The sequence below is a fragment of the Somniosus microcephalus genome, chromosome 1 (genome assembly GCF_052327205.1).
Source record: "Somniosus microcephalus isolate GS21.2 chromosome 1, FLI_Smic_1.0, whole genome shotgun sequence".
In the NCBI taxonomy this organism is placed as follows: domain Eukaryota; kingdom Metazoa; phylum Chordata; class Chondrichthyes; order Squaliformes; family Somniosidae; genus Somniosus; species Somniosus microcephalus.
In genome coordinates, this window is record NC_140987.1 from 148,931,724 (window position 1) to 148,948,987 (window position 17,264).

The window sequence follows — 17,264 nt, forward strand, 5'->3', positions numbered from 1 at the left end:
AACCCGCTATCCTAGCAAAGCCACATGCGCGCTCCGCCTGCTTCTCTCTGTACAGAGAGAGGACAATGAATTGCTTCTCCTAGTGTAGAGAGCCTCTGTGACCTCCAGGATGCAGCAATGGACGGTGAACTGGGAGACGTTAGCTATGTCTTCTGCTGCAGACTGGAAGGATCCACTTGCAAAGAAATTGAGGGCCACGGTGACCTTGAGACCATTTGGAGTGCCGTGGTCTGAGGCTGCAGGTCTGGTAGCAGGAGGTGGCATAGTTCTGTGATCACCTCCTTGGTGAAGCGAAGCCTCCTAATACACTGCTCCTCACTTAAGTGCATATAAGAGACGTGCTCTCTGAAGACCCTAGGTGGGCAAGACCTCCTGTCGAGTACCCTCCTAGTCCTCCTCCTTCTGTGAGCATCTTCTTCGTTGCCTCCGCTCCCTCTCACGAAGATACTCAAGCATGAGGGAGACTGCAAGAACAGCCCCCATGACTGTGAGCAAAGTTTTGTGAGCAGAAGCCTTTAAATGACAATAAAGGCATTCTCCACTTGCACCAACACTCCCTGTGACCTCAGGAACTTGAAACAAGTTTAGAAAGCTGCAAGAATTGCAGAAAGTTACACAGAGCCAGTCAAACTGAGAAACCATGTTAGCTGCAAGCTGTTGATGATGATCCCTTTAAATAATGCTGCTGGAGGCTCCTTCCTGCTATTGAACCATTTGTCAGCTGGTCGTGATTAAGAGAGGGCAGTAAGTGGAGTGGCGATGGCAAAAATGGCAGATCGGGTGTCAAGTGAGTATTGCACACTCACTGACGTCATGATCTGTAGCGAGCGCAGGCATCAGCAGCACTGCCAGCCTGTCGAAAATGGTTGCCGCCCTGGGACCCACTGGAAGTGGGCAGAAGCGAAGCGGCTGCCATTTTTCCTTCAAAATGGGCCTTAATGGCAAGTGTGAAACCCCCAAACTTCTAGGCTATGGTCTCTAACTGCTGGGCTGATATCCAGCGCGGTACTTGCATTTGGACGGAGGGACCACTGGCTCAGTGGTAGTATTCCCACATCTGAATCAGAAGGGTTGGTTTCAGGCCCCACTCAAGACAACCCCAGTGAGTGGAGACCAGAGCACCAGCTGCAAATCGTGGTTTGGCATCCAGTGGGGGTAATTGTGTCCAATGGATGTGGGTGACACCCCTGCCCCCCACCCCCCCAATCCTATCTTGTGTATGGGGAGCTCTTAAACTGTGAGGTGACATATAAATTGAGCCATTTTAATTAATTTTATCTGTTGAGTGATGTGGTGATTTCAATTGGATCACCTTATCCCAGATCCCAAATCAGATACAAAAAGTTAGGGCTATTTTAGCAGAAAAACAAGTCCAGATTTCAGGTAAATCTATTTTTCTTGGGCATTATTAAAAATTAAATAACAGTTCCCTTGATGGCCTAGTATGGGTCGGGAGCGGTGAGAGCGAAGGTTCAGTGAGTATTTAAACTCACTTTTGCGGGCTTTTTTTTCCACAGGCCATTGTCGGGAGTGGTGAGAGTGGAGGTTCAGTGAGTATTTAAACTCACTTTTGCGGGCTTTCTTACAGAGGCCATTGTTGGGAGCACTAAGAGCAGAGTTCCAGTGAGTATTTAAACTCACTTTCGCGGGTTTTTTTTCACAGGCTTACCAATTGGCGGCGGTGTTCCAAAGCCACGTCATGATTCAAAACATGCCATGGGCAGGAAGCAGCTGATTGGGTGAGTACAAATGTAAGAAATCACACAACACCAGGTTATAGTCCAACAGCTTTATTTGAAATCACAAGCTTTCGGAGCGCTGCTCCTTCTTCAGGTGAAGTGGAGAAATGCATAAAGACACAGCTTATATAGTCAGAGAATCATGTCAGATGTTTACAGGTAACCTTTCCAACTGCCATTTATCACACCTCGGCAGAGAGATAATCACAGCAGTCATAGGTGTGAATGGTGTCCAAACAGGTCAGTCGGGGAAACATTACATCAAAGAACAATGAGGTGGGGTCACAAGGGGTCAAATATTGCAGATGCTGGGGTCTGTATGAAAAACAAAAAAACAGACAAAAAACATTTTTTTTTTTTTTGGCTGGAAATCACAGCAGGTCCGGCCGCATCTGTGTAGAGAGAACAAGCCAATGTCGACTCGAGTCTGGATGACCCTGCATCAGATGGGGGTACATGTAGCGTGACATGAACCCAAGATCTCGGTTAAGTCCGTCCTCATGGGTGCGGAACTTGGCTATCAGTTTCAGAAAAAAAAAAATGTTTTTTGTCTGTTTTTTTGTTTTTCATACAGACCCCAGCATCTGCAATATTTGACCCCTTGTGACCCCACCTCATTGTTCTTTGATGTAATGTTTCCCTGACTGACCTGTTTGGACACCATTCACACCTTTGACTGCTGTGATTATCTCTCTGCCGAGGTGTGATAAATGGCAGTTGGAAAGGTTACCTGTAAACATCTGACATGATTCTCTGACTATATAAGCTGTGTCTTTATGCATTTCTCCACTTCACCTGAAGAAGGAGCAGCGCTCTGAAAGCTTGTGATTTCAAATAAAGCTGTTGGACTATAACCTGGTGTCGTGTGACTTCTTACATTTGTCCACCCCAGTCCAACTCCGGCATCTCCACACCATGGGTGAGTACAGCCAGGTGAGTATTTATACTACTCTATAGTTTGACAGTTAAGGTTCAAAGTTTATAAAGTTAAGAAGGTCTTAATTTTGTGGTTATAGTTTCTAAGGTCTCTGTTGTGTAGCGGGGAGTGCTAGGAAACAAGGGCCCTTGAGTATATCATTTAATTGTAGTACAATTGGTGGTATTGATTTAATTTTAATTAATTAAAGAGTAAGTCATGGCAGCACAGCTCGGCCCCATGGTATGCTCCACCTGCACTATGTGGGAAATCAGGGACACTTCCTGTGTCCCTGATGACCATGTGTGCGGGAAGTGTACCCAGCTGCAGCTACTGACAGACCGCATTGCGGCACTGGAGCTGTGAATGGATACATACTGGAGCATTCGCGATGCTGAGGACGTCATGGATATCACAATTAATCAGTTGGTCACACCGCAAGTAAAGGCTGCACAGGCAGGAAGGGAATGGGTGACCACCAGGCAGAGTAGTAGGCACAGGCAGGTAGTGCAGGGGTCCCCTGTGGCCATCCTCCTCTCAAACAGATATACCGCTTTGGATATTGTTAGGGAGGATGGCTTATTGGGGGAAGGCAGCAGCATCCAACTTCCTAGCACCATGGGTGGTTCTGCTGCACGGGACGGGAGGAAAAAGAGCGAGAGAGCTATAGTGATAGGGGATTCTATTGTAAGGGGAATAGATAGGCGTTTCTGCGGCCGCAAACGAGACAACAGGATGGTATGTTGCCTTCCTGGTGCAACGGTCAAGGATGTCTCGGAGCGGCTGCAGGGCATTCTGGAGGGGGAGGGTGAACAGCCAGTTGTCGAGGTGCATATAGGTACCAACGATATAGGTAGAAAATGGGATGAGGTCCTAAAAGCTGAATATAAGGAGTTAGGAGGTAAATTAAAAAATAGGACCTCAAAGGTAGCAATCTCAGGTTTGCTACCAGTGCCACGCGCTAGTCAGAGTAGAAATAGAAGGATATTTCAGATGAATACATGGCTAGAAGAATGGTGCAAGGGGAAGGGATTCAAATTCCTGGGACATTGGAACCGGTTCTGGGGAGGTGGGACCAGTACAAACTGGACAGTTTGCACCTGGGCAGGACCGGGACTGATGTCCTAGGGGGAGTGTTTGCTAGTGCTGTTGGGGAGGGTTTAAACTAAAATGGCAGGGGGTTGGGAACCTGTGCAGGGAGACAGAGGAAAGGGAAACAAGGATAGAAGCAAAAGGCAGGAAGGAGAAAAGCAAAAGTGGAAGTCAGAGAAATCAAGGGTGTAAATCAAACATGGCTGAAGTAAACAATAATTCTAAAAGGTCTAAGAGCGTTAAAAAAACAGGCCTGAAGGCTTTGTGTCTTAATGCGAGGAGCATTCGTAATAAGGTGGATGAATTAGCTGTGCAAATAGATATAAACAGATATGATATAATTGGGATTACGGAGACATGGCTCCAGGGTGACCAAGGCTGGGAATTCAACATCCAGGGGTATTCAATATTCAGGAAGGGCAGGCAAAAAGGAAAAGGCGGTGGGGTAGCATTGCTGGTTAAAGAGGAGATTAACACAATAGTAAGGAAGGATATTAGCTCTGATGATGTGGAATCTGTATGGGTAGAGCTGAGAAATACCAAGGGGCAGAAAACGTTAGTGGGAGTTATATACATACCCCCAAACAGTAATGCTGAGGTTGGGGATGACATTAAATGGGAAATTAGAGATGCGTGCAATAAGGGCACAGCAGTTATCATGGGTGACTTTAATCTACATATAGATTGGTCTAACTAAATTAGTAACAATACTGTGGAAAATGCATTCCTAGAATGTATACGGGATGGTTTCCTGGACCAATATGTTGAGCAACCAACTAGAGATCAGGCCATCTTAGACTGGGTATTATGTAATGAGAAAGGATTAATTAGCAATCTTGTTGTGCGAGGCCCCTTGGGGAGGAGCGATCATAATATTATAGTATTCTTCATTAAGATGGAGAGTGAAGTAGTTGATTCAGAGACTTGGGTACTGAATTTAAATAAAGGAAACTACGATGGTATGAGGCGCGAGTTGGCTAGGATGGATTGGGGAATGTTACTTAAAGGGTTGATGGTGAATAGGCAATGGCAAACATTTAAAGATTGCATCGATGAACTTTAGAATTTGTTCATCCTTGTTTGGCATAAAAATAAAACAAAAATTGTGACTCAACATTGGCTAACAAGGGAAATTAGGGATAGCATAAGATCCAAGGAGAGGACATATAAATTGGCCACAAAAAACAGCAAACCTGAGGATTGGGAGCAGTTTAGGATTCAGCAAAGGAGGACAAAGGGATTAATTAAGAGGGGGAAAATAGTGTATGAGAGTAATTTTGCAAGGAACATAAAAACTGACTGTAAAAGCTTCTATAGATAGGTGAAGAGAAAAAGATTGGTAAAGTCAAGCATAGGTCCCTTGCAGTCAGAATCAGGGGAATTTATAATGGGGAACAAAGACATGGCAGACCAATTAAATACATACTTTGGTTCTGTCTTCACAAAAGAGGACACAAATAAACTCCCAGAGATGTCGGGGAACATAGGGCCTAATGATAGGGAGGAACTGAATGAAATTAGTATTTGTAGGGAAATGATGTTAGGGAAATTGACGGGATTGAAGGCCGATAAATCCCCAGGGCCTGATAATCTACATCCTAGGGTACTTAAGGAAGTGGCCGTAGAAATAGTAGATGCATTGCTGGTCATCTTCCAAAATTCTATAGACTCTGGAACAGTTCCCATGGATTGGAGGGTAGCTAATATAACCCCACTATTTAAAAAAGGTGGTAGAGAAAAAATGGGGAATTGTAGAATGGTAAGCCTGACATCGGTAGCGGGGAAAATGCTAGAGTCCATTATAAAAGATGTAATAGCAGAGCACTTGGAAAACAGTGACAGGATCAGACAAAGTCAACATGGGTTTACAAAAGGTAAATCATGCTTGACTAATCTACTGGACTTTTTTGAGGATGTAACTGGTAGAATAGATAAGGGAGAACCAGTGGATGTGGTGTATTTGGACTTTCAGAATGCTTTCGATAAGGTCCCGCATAAGAGACCAGCGTGCAAAGTTAAAGCACATGGGATTGGGGGCAAGGTACTGATTTGGATAGAAAACTTGTCGGCAGACAGGAAGCAAAGAGTTGGAATAAACGGGTCTTTTTCTGAGTGGAAGGCAGTGACTAGTGGGATATCACAGGGATCGGTGCTAGGACCCCAGTTATTCACAATATACATTAATGATCTAGATGAGGGAACTAGATGTAATATCTCCAAGTTTGCAGATGACACAAAGCTGGGTGGGTGTGTGTGCTGTGAGGAGGATGCAGAGAAACTCCAATACAATTTGGACAGGTTGGGCGATTGGGCAGATGCATGGCAGATGCAGTATAATGTGGATAAATGCGAGGTTATCCACTTTGGTGGCAAAAACAGGAAGGCAGATTATTATCTGAATGGAAATAGATTGGGAAAAGGGGAAGTGCAACGAGACCTGGGTGTGTCCATGTGCACCAGTCGCTGAAGGTAAGCACGCAGGTGCAGCAGGCAGCTAAGAAGGCAAATGGTATGCTGGCCTTCATAGCGAGAGGATTCGAGTACAGGAGCAAGGATGTCTTGCTGCAGTTGTACACGGCCTTGGTGAGACCACACCTTGAGTATTGTGTGCAGTTTTGGTCACCTTATCTGAGGAAGGATGTTCTTGCCATGGAGGGAGTGCAGCGAAGATTCACCAGACTGATACCTGGGATGGCAGGAATGACGTATGAGGAGAGATTGGGTCGATTAGGCTTATATTCGCTAGAGTTTAGAGGAATGAGAGGGGATCTCATTGAAACTTATAAAATTCTAACAGGACTAGACAGACTAGATGGAGGAAGGCTGTTCCCGATGGCGGGGGAGTCCAGAACCAGGGGTCACAGTCTAAAGATAAGGGGTAAGCCATTTAGGACAGAGAGTGGTGAACCTGTGGAATTCTCTACCACAGAAGACAGTTGAGGCCAATTCATTAAATATATTCAAGAAGGAGTTAGATATATTTCTTAAGGCTAAAGGGATCAAGGGATATGGGGAGAAAGCAGGGACCAGTTACTGAATTTGGATGATCAGCCATGATCGCATTGAATGGCGGAGCAGGCTCGATGGGCTGAATGGCCTACTCCTGCTCCTATCTTCTTTGTTTCTATGTGAAGACACAGTCTACTGTATGCAGATAGGTAGACAGACCAGAAGTATACCTGCCAACCATCAGCATTTCACTCTTACAGTCAGCAATTTTAAATATGTGTGTCTAGTCGTCAATGTTTTAATTGATGGAGAATGGTAAGCAGCACACCCACAATGTTCCAGTCTTATGTGGTCAACAACTAAGGCTTTCTGTGCCCATATTTACTCCACCACTATTTTGAATTTCAGACAAAATATAATTTCAATTATGTTGAAAAGACGAACAGGGATTTAATAAAAAACTAAACCAAACTATAACTTCAGATCACTTAACCCTTCATTCCTTTGACTCTCTATCCTTTAAATCCAATATCACATAATCTTTTATTTTGTGGTAGACTGCTGTTGATTCTTGTTTGTCCTATATCTGATTTATATCTTCAGTCTGCTCCACCCATATGATCTGCCAATTTATAGCAGCAATGGTCCCATTTTACTATGCTACTGTGCATCAAACTCTTAGCATGTCTGTACAGCAACCCTTCAAAGACAGGGCCTCTCTTGAATGAATCATATCACATCATCTGGAATAACTACTTTGCAGTAAAAAAAACTTGATGAAAGACTTACACCCACCTGGTAAATTAAATTGAATATGCGCATTGAAGTTTAGACTGACTGAAGGCAGTGGAAGTGTCAAGTATACACGCTCCTCTACAGGGACACTGTTAGCTTGAGCAAACAAAGGTTGCCTTAGTTATAGCTGACAAAAAATGCTCTTAACTTCTGTAGAATGACTAGCACTACCTTGGTTCTAGTGGTGCTGCCTGGATCCCAATTGTTTTTCTGATCTTTAGAATGGAGAACTCTGATACAACATCAAGGGGCCAATGGGACCCTAACGCAGAACATGGTATGCATAGTTCCATTTTAGGTAACTCGGAGTTAGTGATTCCAATTACAATCTGAGCCAGCAGAGCAGTGTACATTTCCCTATTGCTAAAAACCCTTTTGCGACAACCTGCATTTATATAGTACTTTTAGTATAAAATGTTCCAATGTCATCTTAGTTTATGTGTTCCCAAACAAGTGCAAGTTCTGGCAGATATGCCAAAGTGACTTCAGTGTTATAAACATTGATGCAACTTACATTTTACATTTGAAGCAGCAAGATCTCACCTTCTCTCTCTCTCCCCCCTGAAGACTTCATAAACTAGCTGAGTCTATTCTGCAAATTTTAATCTCCAGCAGTATCAACTTTACTCCAGGATAAATTGAGATTTTTCTCTCTAAATTTTACTGGTGAAATATTGCTATGACCTATGTTATTTTATAGTAATTGGCTATAACATACCAGGCTTCAGTGAGGTCATGCACCAGCTATATGGATCATCCTGGCCATTTATATTTGGCATGCAATAAGAAAGTAGAAAGAAAGACTTGCATTTATATAGTGCCTTTCATGACCTCAGGGCATCCCAAAGTGCTGAAGTGTAGTCACTGTTGTAATGTAGGAAACACAGCAGCCAATTTGCACACAGTAAGTTCCCACAAACAGCAAGGTGATAATGACCAGATAATCTGTTTTTAGTGATGTTGATTGAGGGATAGCTCCCTTGCTCTTCTTCAAAATAGTGCCATGGGATCTTTTACATCCACCTGAGAGGGCAGACATGGCCTCGGTTTAACATCTCATCCAAAAGATGGCACCTTCAACAGTGCAGCACTCCCTCAATACTGCACTAGAGTGTCAGCCTAGATTTTTGTGCTCAAGTCTCTGGAGTGGGAATTGAACCTATGATCTTCTGACTCAGAGGCACGAGTGCTACCCACTGAGCCATGGCTGGGACCGTAAAAAGGAAACGTAAATAAAAATTATGTTATCCATACCCCCTGGTGATATTACTCCTAAATATCCATTAATCTTCATGTAAGGAGCTGTGTTACAGTAATTACTTTAGTTGTGGAAATATTAAATATTAATAGATGCTGGCCTAGAAACTCAGGCACCCATTTTTGGGCAAGCGGGTCGCTGAGGCCCAGGTGCCCCCAATATTGGGCCTCTGGCCTCACTTACATTGAGCCAGCTGGCATCACAGCGGCACTCAGGTAAATGAAGAAGGGAGAGAGACCGGGAAGGAATGGAGTGATTGGGAAGGGAGGTAGCATCTGCATACTTTTAATGTGGTTTCATGCTTTTTAAAAACATACTTTGTTGGCTGCAGCCTAACAGTCAGTCCCTTTAAGGATTGTTTGTGCAATGTTTGTTTTTAAACATATGACATATACACACACAAGCTTAGTGTCCCTGGACCAGCCTATACAACACTGAACTCTGGTCTTGAAATTATAGCATATTTAGCAGCGATGTTAACCTGTTAAAGATAAAGGCCTCCATTAAAATAATGGACAAAGTAATTTCATTGGAACGCATTAAACATCTGAACGTTAAAGTTCAAAGAGCCCAATTTCAAGTAATTGCTTAGTCAGCGTATGGAGAACGTGGTGAGCTGAAAGTATTTTGAATCTGACCTGGAAATTATAAAATAAAATACATTTTTAAATATACATTACAAAACAACTTGCAATGAAGACCTAATCCTTCATTGTAGATCTCTTAAATAGAACACACAATCCTGTAATATGTTTTAAATTTGGGCATAATCTTTCATGAAGCAAGTTCTCATTGAATGAATTTCTATTCGTTTTCTGATTTTAGAACACATTCATGATCTCGCTAAAAATAGCAAACAGGAAATATTCCCACCATGTTTACGATGTCAAAAACACATGAAAACCAGAGGAAATGATTTTCCTCAAAAGAGCAAGCTTTGAAAGTATGAGAGGGCTCCAGGGAGTATGAAATGGGAAATGAAACTAGAAAATAAATCAGAAAAAATGGAGTGTTTAAAGACCGTTTGAGGTAAGTACATTTATGTAGGAAGGAGAAACATAGCAAGACCTAAACCATAATTGGTTGAGCAAGGTTAAAAATAACTTCCAAGGCCAAGGAAAAACATTTTATAGAAGTAAAGAAATAATTCTCAGAAATGGCTGACATTTAAAGATAACTAAAATGGATTTTAGAAAAGAATAACAGATAGAATGTAGGTAGTATTAAAAGAGATACAAATAAATCTTTTTTAATATCAACATTGTAGATGGAGGGGGGTCGGGGGTCAAAGCCTAGATAGATCCTTTAAGGGATGAATGTGTTGTGTATGTACCTTTAAGAGAGAACTGATTTTTATACTGTAGTACCGGCAGTGACCACACCTGTATATAAAGCCATAGCAGGCTTCTGTACTTTCAGTTTTAAGCTTACCCTCTGTTCAGTAAATACCTGTTATTATTGTTCTCCTGAAGTCCGTGTATTATTGACACATGGACACTACACGGGCGACGAGCAGGTTCGAACTCACCTGCAGTACTGCATCACCTCACGGGGATCTTTCCCTGAAAAGAAGCTTCTTGGAGGTCGAAGTCAGTGCAACGGGCGTCGACCGCGGGCAACCGCCCAGGGATCCATCAGAGTTCGGAGAATTGCAGGGGAGGCTGTGGGGAGCTGGGCTTGGCTCCCCGGTGGAGGTGTTCCAGCAAATCGTGCTGGTAGCAGGTAGTGCGCTGACCCTTCCGGACTGCGGCAGGCTTGAGCTCGATCGAGCGGCTCTGCAAAGGGGCCGTGCAGCATCATCGGGAGGAAAAGAGAGAGGGTGGAGCGCACAGGGCGCGGTCGGTGCTCAAGAACCGGGCAGCGTAGAGAAAATAAAACGAGGGGAAGGAAAAGTGAGACGCGCCGAAGCCGCGGGTCACCGCCATTACCCTGTAGAACGCTAGGAGCAGCGTGGCAGCAAGGGGAAGAAGGAAAAGCGCGGGAGGCGCCATTTTATTCCATTGGGGAAGAAGGAAAAGCGCGGGAGGCGCCATTTTAATCCATTGGGGAAGAAGGAAAAGCGCGGGAGGCGCCATTTTAAACTACCCAAGATGCCGAAGAGTGGCAGTACTGCTTTCGACAACGAGGTAGAAGACTGGGCCACATATGTGTAAAGAATTGAAGTGTACTGCAAGGCAAATGAGGTGGCCGATGGAAAGAAGGCGTCGGTATTATTAAATTTGATGGGCGCGAGAACGTACGGCCTATTGCGGAATTTAATTACCCCAGCTAAACCAATGGAGAAAAGTTTTGAAGAGATTGTTAATATCTTACAGGAACACCTAAACCCTACACCGCTGCTGATAGCAGAAAAATTCAAGTTCCATAAAAGAAACCAGCACAAAGATGAGAGCAATGCTGACTATCTTACGGAACTACGCAAGTTATCGAAGCACTGCCAGGGCTGGCAGACACCTTAAGGGGTAAGTTTGTCTGTGGGCTCCAGAGTGAAGGAACCCAGAAACGACTACTTTCAGAAAAGGACCTGACGCTAGAACAGGCTTTCAGCGTGGCAGTATCCTATGAAGCAGCAGCACGGGGAGCTGCGGAAATACAACAGAAACCACAAGAATACAGCGCTAACGAAATGGCATATGAGCAGAAAAGTGCTATCGCTGCGGCAGAACAACCCATGATCAGAAGGACTGCTGGTTTAAGGACAAAGTATGCAGGCAATGTGGGAAAATGGGACACATAGCAAGAGTCTGCAGGCGGGAAAGAAAACCAACACTAAAAGAACTACTAAGGAAAAGTACAAGAAAGTAAAAAAAATGACAGACAGTAGTTCAGATGATCAGGAGAGTGATAATGACTCCGGGAACAGGAGACTAAGTTGTCTAAAGTTACACAACATGATCGCAAAGGAGGATCACCAAACCATTTGGGTCACCCTCATGATAGCAGGGTCCCAAGTAAAGATGGAATTGGACACAGGATCAGCCCTAACTGTCATGAATCGATGAGACTATGAGCGGCTATTCTCACACATACCCTTGAAGGACACATCCATTGTATTGAAGACATACACGGGGCAAAAAGTCTGCCCCAGAAGAAAAATAAGGGTGCCAGTTAAATACAACGGCAAGGAAACACAGAAACTGTATCTATATATACTACAAGATGGAGGACCACCATTATTGGGACGTGAATGGATCCAAAAAATACAATTGAATTGGCATTCCATTCAGGCGCTAACTGTGACTGACACAAAGGATGACGATGTCACACCTGGACGATGGTCAAAAATTCTAACTGACGCGAAAGAGGTGTTCCAACAAGGACTTGGGACTCTAAAAGGAGTAACGGCAATGATAAAAATCGAAGATAACGCAAACCCAAAAATTTTTAAGGCCAGACCGGTACCGTACGCGATCCGCCCAGCCGTCGAAGCAGAGCTGGAGAGTCTGGAGCATTCGGGTGTGCTGTCCAAGGTGGACTGGAGCGAGTGGGCCACACCCATCGTTCCTGTAATGAAGAAATCATTGAGCAGCACGCCTGGGGAGCCGAAGAAGGTTCGCATCTGTGGGGACTTCAAGGTAACTGTGAACCCAGTCCTACACACAATACAATATCCACTGCCATGGATAGAAGATATTTTCACCTCACTATCTGGAGGGAAATGCTTTATGAAGATTGATCTGGCCCAAGCGTATCTACAAATGGAGGTGGAAGAAGCATCTAGGAAATAACTCACCATAAACACTCACAAAGTTCTTTACCAGTACAATCGACTGGTATTCGGGGTAGCATCAGCACCGGCTATTTGGCAGAGGGCGATGGAACAAGTCCTGAAAGGGATCCCGGGGACCCAGTGTTATTTGGACGACATCCTGGTTACGGGCGAAAATGACAGTGAATACCTTGACAACCTGGAGCAGGTGCTCACTAGATTACAAGAATATGGGCTACGAGCCAACCGCCCCAAATGCGAGTTCTTCAGGAGACAAATCTCGTATTGTGGCCACATGATTGATGAGGAAGGGTTGCATAAGTCCCCAGACAAGATTGAGGCAGTAGTCAAGGCTCCAGCACCGGAAAATGTGTCACAAATGAGGTCGTTCATCGGGTTGGTGAACTACTACCATAAGTTCTTGCCGAATCTATCTACAATTCTGCGCCCACTGAACGCCCTGCTGCAAACTGGAGTAACATGGAAATGGAGTGATGAGTGTAAGCGTGCCTTTCAGAAATGTAAATGCCTAATCACTTCAAAAGAAGTATTGGCCCACTACAATCCAACACTACCGATTCGGTTGGCATGTGATGCGTCTCCCTACGGCATTGGAGCGGTGCTGTCACACAAATCCTTGACGGTTCAGAGAGGCCAATAGCCTTTGCGTCGCGCTCGTTAACCTCAGCCAAGCGTAACTACGCCCAGATTGACAGGGAGGCCCTCAGCTTGGTGTGGGGGGTGAAGAAGTTCAATCACTATCTGCACGGGCAGAAATTCACCCTACTGACTGATCATCAGCCTCTGGTCTCCATTTTTAACCCAAGGAAGGGTGTTCCGCTGATGGCGGCGCAACCGCTGCCAAGATGGTCACTTTTTCTAGGGGCACATCAGTACGACATAGAGTACAAGGGTACAAAACAGCATGGAAACGCTGATGGGCTGTCGCGCCTACCGTTGCCTACGGTGGAGAAAGCACCTGCAGTGGACCCTGTTGAGATATTCCATTCGACCATAGTCGAATGTCTACCTGTTACAAACTCAAGTATAGAGAAGGAAACCCGAAATGACCCGACACTCTCTCGGGTCTATGATTTGACGGTGAAGGGATGGCCAGCACATGGCGACTCACTGTTGCCAGCATTCTCGCCAAGGAGAACAGCTGTCAGTGTGCCGGGGGACCTTGATGTGTGGATCCCGAGTGGTAATGCCACCCAAGTTGAGAGATAGAGTGCTCAATCAGCTTCATGAGGGTCATCTGGGAGGGGTAAAAATGAAGAGCCTAGCCAGGGCATTTGTGTGGTGGCCGGGAATCGATAAAGAAATCGAGGATATGACCAAGAGATGCACAGGATGCCAGAAGGTCCAAAACGCTCCACCACAGGCCCCACTACACCCATGGGAGTGGCCCTCATCTCCATGGCAACGGGTACACATTGATTTTGCTGGTCCATTTATGGACTCAATGTTTTTAATCGCCGTGGATGCCCATTCGAAATGGCCAGAGGTCATCAAAATGTCCTCCACCACCACGGAGAAAACTATTGCAGTCCTACGGACCATCTTCGCCAGGAATGGCTTGCCAGAACAGATTTGCTCTGACAATGGACCACAGTTTGTGTCCGAGGATTTCCGGAGGTTCCTGAGGAATAATGGTGTGAAACATTACACATCTGCCCCATATCATCCAGCCACAAATGGATTGGCTGAGAGGTTTGTTCAGACCTTTAAAAAGGCAATATAGGCGATGTATAACGACGACGTACCACTACAACACAAGGTGGATAATTTCTTGTTTGCTTACCGGAATGCGACACATGCAGTCACCAACCAAGCTCCAGCCATAATGTTCTTCAACCGAAAGCTAAGATGTCACCTGGATTTGCTCAAACCAAACATAAGACGAGATGTTGAGGATAAGCAATTCCAGCACATCAATGAGAAGCCAACCAGGAGCTTAAAGATAGGGCAACCAGTCTTGGCCCGCGACTACCGAACAGAAAAATGGCAGCCAGGAACGATGTGCACACAGCAGGGACCACTAATGTACACAGTGGACGTTGGAGAGAGCATCGTGAGACGCCATGCTGACCAGATTCTAGAGTCACAGGAACAAGCCAAACCCATACCACGAGCATGTGCACCTGGTAATGAACCCGAAGTACAGATTGCGTCTACCTCAGAATCAGTGGTATTGGAAGCTGACGAACCAACCAATGACAATGAGCCAGAATCGACTCCTCCGCAAGAACAGGATACTCGAGAAAGGCGCTATCCAGTCAGGATCAGGAAGCCTCCTCAAAGACTGAACTTATGAATGATTATTTCAGTTGATGTATATAGTACAGAGAAAATTGTAATTGTAATTAATTATTATTTAATTGTTAAATGAATGTTATGTACTGTTTATCTAAAAGGAGAGGAATTGTTGTGTATGTACATTTAAGAGAGAACTGATTTTATACTGTAGTACCGGCAGTGACCACACCTGTATATAAAGCCATAGCAGGCTTCTGTACTTTCAGTTTTAAGCTTACCCTCTGTTCAGTAAATACCTGTTATTATTGTTCTCCTGCAGTCCGTGTATTATTGATACGCCGACACTACAGAATGGAGAAGTATTAGAGCATGAAGAAATAACAGAGCTGTTAAATGAATTCTTCTCATCAGTCTTTGCAAATAATGGCTGGAAAAATTCTGGATCCAGACATTGGCTCATAAATTCGGCACCTGCTTTCAGGCACTAACTGGCCTGCTAAGCCCCCAGTATGGCAGCAGGAAGTTCATGCACATTCCACCTGGATGTGCGCCACCCACCATATCAGGAAAGGAAAAAAAAAGCATCTTTTACCCATGCCTGAAGCAAGCATTAGGCCTTTTGCGTGTGCAAATAGAGGGCTTAATGTCTGTTTGAGAACCTCGATTCAAGATTGATTCGTCCAGAACTTGGGATCACCTGTAACCTACAAGCTAAGTTTTTCACATTTACTTACCGGAATGTGGAGCCTGGAGGAGCAGGAGTGCTCCTTTCGAACACACATTTAACGAAAGCTCGCCACCACTCCCAACCCACCAACCACCACCCCCCGCACCCCAATTGCTGTCACTCCAGGACCCCACTCCTCTCCCGACCCCTGATCCTCTCCCCTATCCTCTTCTCTCGACCTCTGGCCCCAATCCCAGCTCTGACCTCCGTCCCCGTCCTGACCCCCAGCTCCGATGCCAGACCCACTTACCTGAGGGCCGCTACGATGCTAGCAGTTACCCGATCTTGCATTCCTCTTCATCAGCTGGCTGTTGCGCCTCGCCAGCTCCACTATATTGAGTCCCACAGCCTAATATCGGGAGCGTCTCGGGCCTCACCATTCAGACGCAGGTCAGTAACCCTGCACTCCCAAGGCCGAGACTGAAATCTAGGCCACTTTGTTTATTTTAGTTCACTCATGGAATGTGAGCATCACTGGCATGGCCGGCATTTATTGCCCATCCATAGTTACCCTGAGAAGGGGGTGGTGGGCCTTCTTCTTGAACCACTATATCTAGCAGTTTGATACTACTGAGTGGCTTACTTGGCCACTTTAGAGGGCAGTTAAGAGTCAACCACATTGGTGTGGAGTTACATATAGGTCAGACCAGGTAAGGATTTTAAACAATTGGGTTTTAATGGCAATCCGTCACGTTTGGTGATACCGTTTTATTTATTTTTAAACTGAATTCAAATTCTCAAACCGCCAGGCCGATAGATTCCTCATCCAGTAGCATAACAATTACACTACCTTACCCTATACAGGAATCTATAGCATGTTTAAAGGGTGTTGTGGCAAAGCCACCAAAGAGACTCTCACAGTAACTTGAACAATTGTCTTTAATCATCATTGTTACCTTTTAATGTTTGCCCTGTTTAAACAGCGCGGGATCAATAAAATCGCGATCTGACGCGATGACGTCATCACGTGGGTCACGTGACGTTCCCAACGGCGGGAAACATGATGACATCATGACGTCAGGGTTGGAGGGCGTTTCCAGTTAGTCCTCGTGGAGTGAGCTAGTGTACAGACCTGTTTGGAGTTTCTCCTGCGTTTTTGTTTTGTAATACTTTCAGTGTATTAAACTAAGTTTGTTAACTACCAGTTTAGTTCACAGTGTTTTTGTTAGGAGCGCACAGACTCCTACACTGATGACCCCGAATCCTCGCGATCGTTTTTCGCGGTGGACACGGAATGCAGGCCAGTGATGGATGCCAACGCTGTGGCCTTGAAGCTCCCCCAATTCTGGGAACAACAGGCGGCCTCCTGGTTTGTGCAGGCCGAGGCGCAATTTGAACTCTGCAACATCGTGCAGGACCAGACCCGATATTTCTACATGGTCTCCGCCCTCGATAGCTCGACGGCGTCGAGGATCATCAGCCTTCTGGAGAACCCCCCGAATGCTGACAAGTATGTAGCCATCAAGACTCGGCTGCTGCAGGTATTTGGCCTTACCAAGGCGGAGCGCGCTTGCCGCTTACTGACACTACCAGGGTTAGGTGACTCCAAACCCTCGGAACTAATGAGCCACATGCTAACGCTCCTGGGGTCCAAACCCCCATGTTTCCTGTTCCGCGAGCTGTTCCTTACGCAGCTGCCCGAACACGTCCAGGCAGCCCTCGCCAGATCAGACACCGGGGACTGCATCGCGCTCGCCAAAGAGGCGGATAAAATTTACGCGGTCCGGCAGCAATACTGCGCCATCACGCAACGCCCCGCCCCGAGGGGCCCGGGCGCCTCCGACGGCCGGTTACTGTTACTACCACACTCGTTTCGGCCC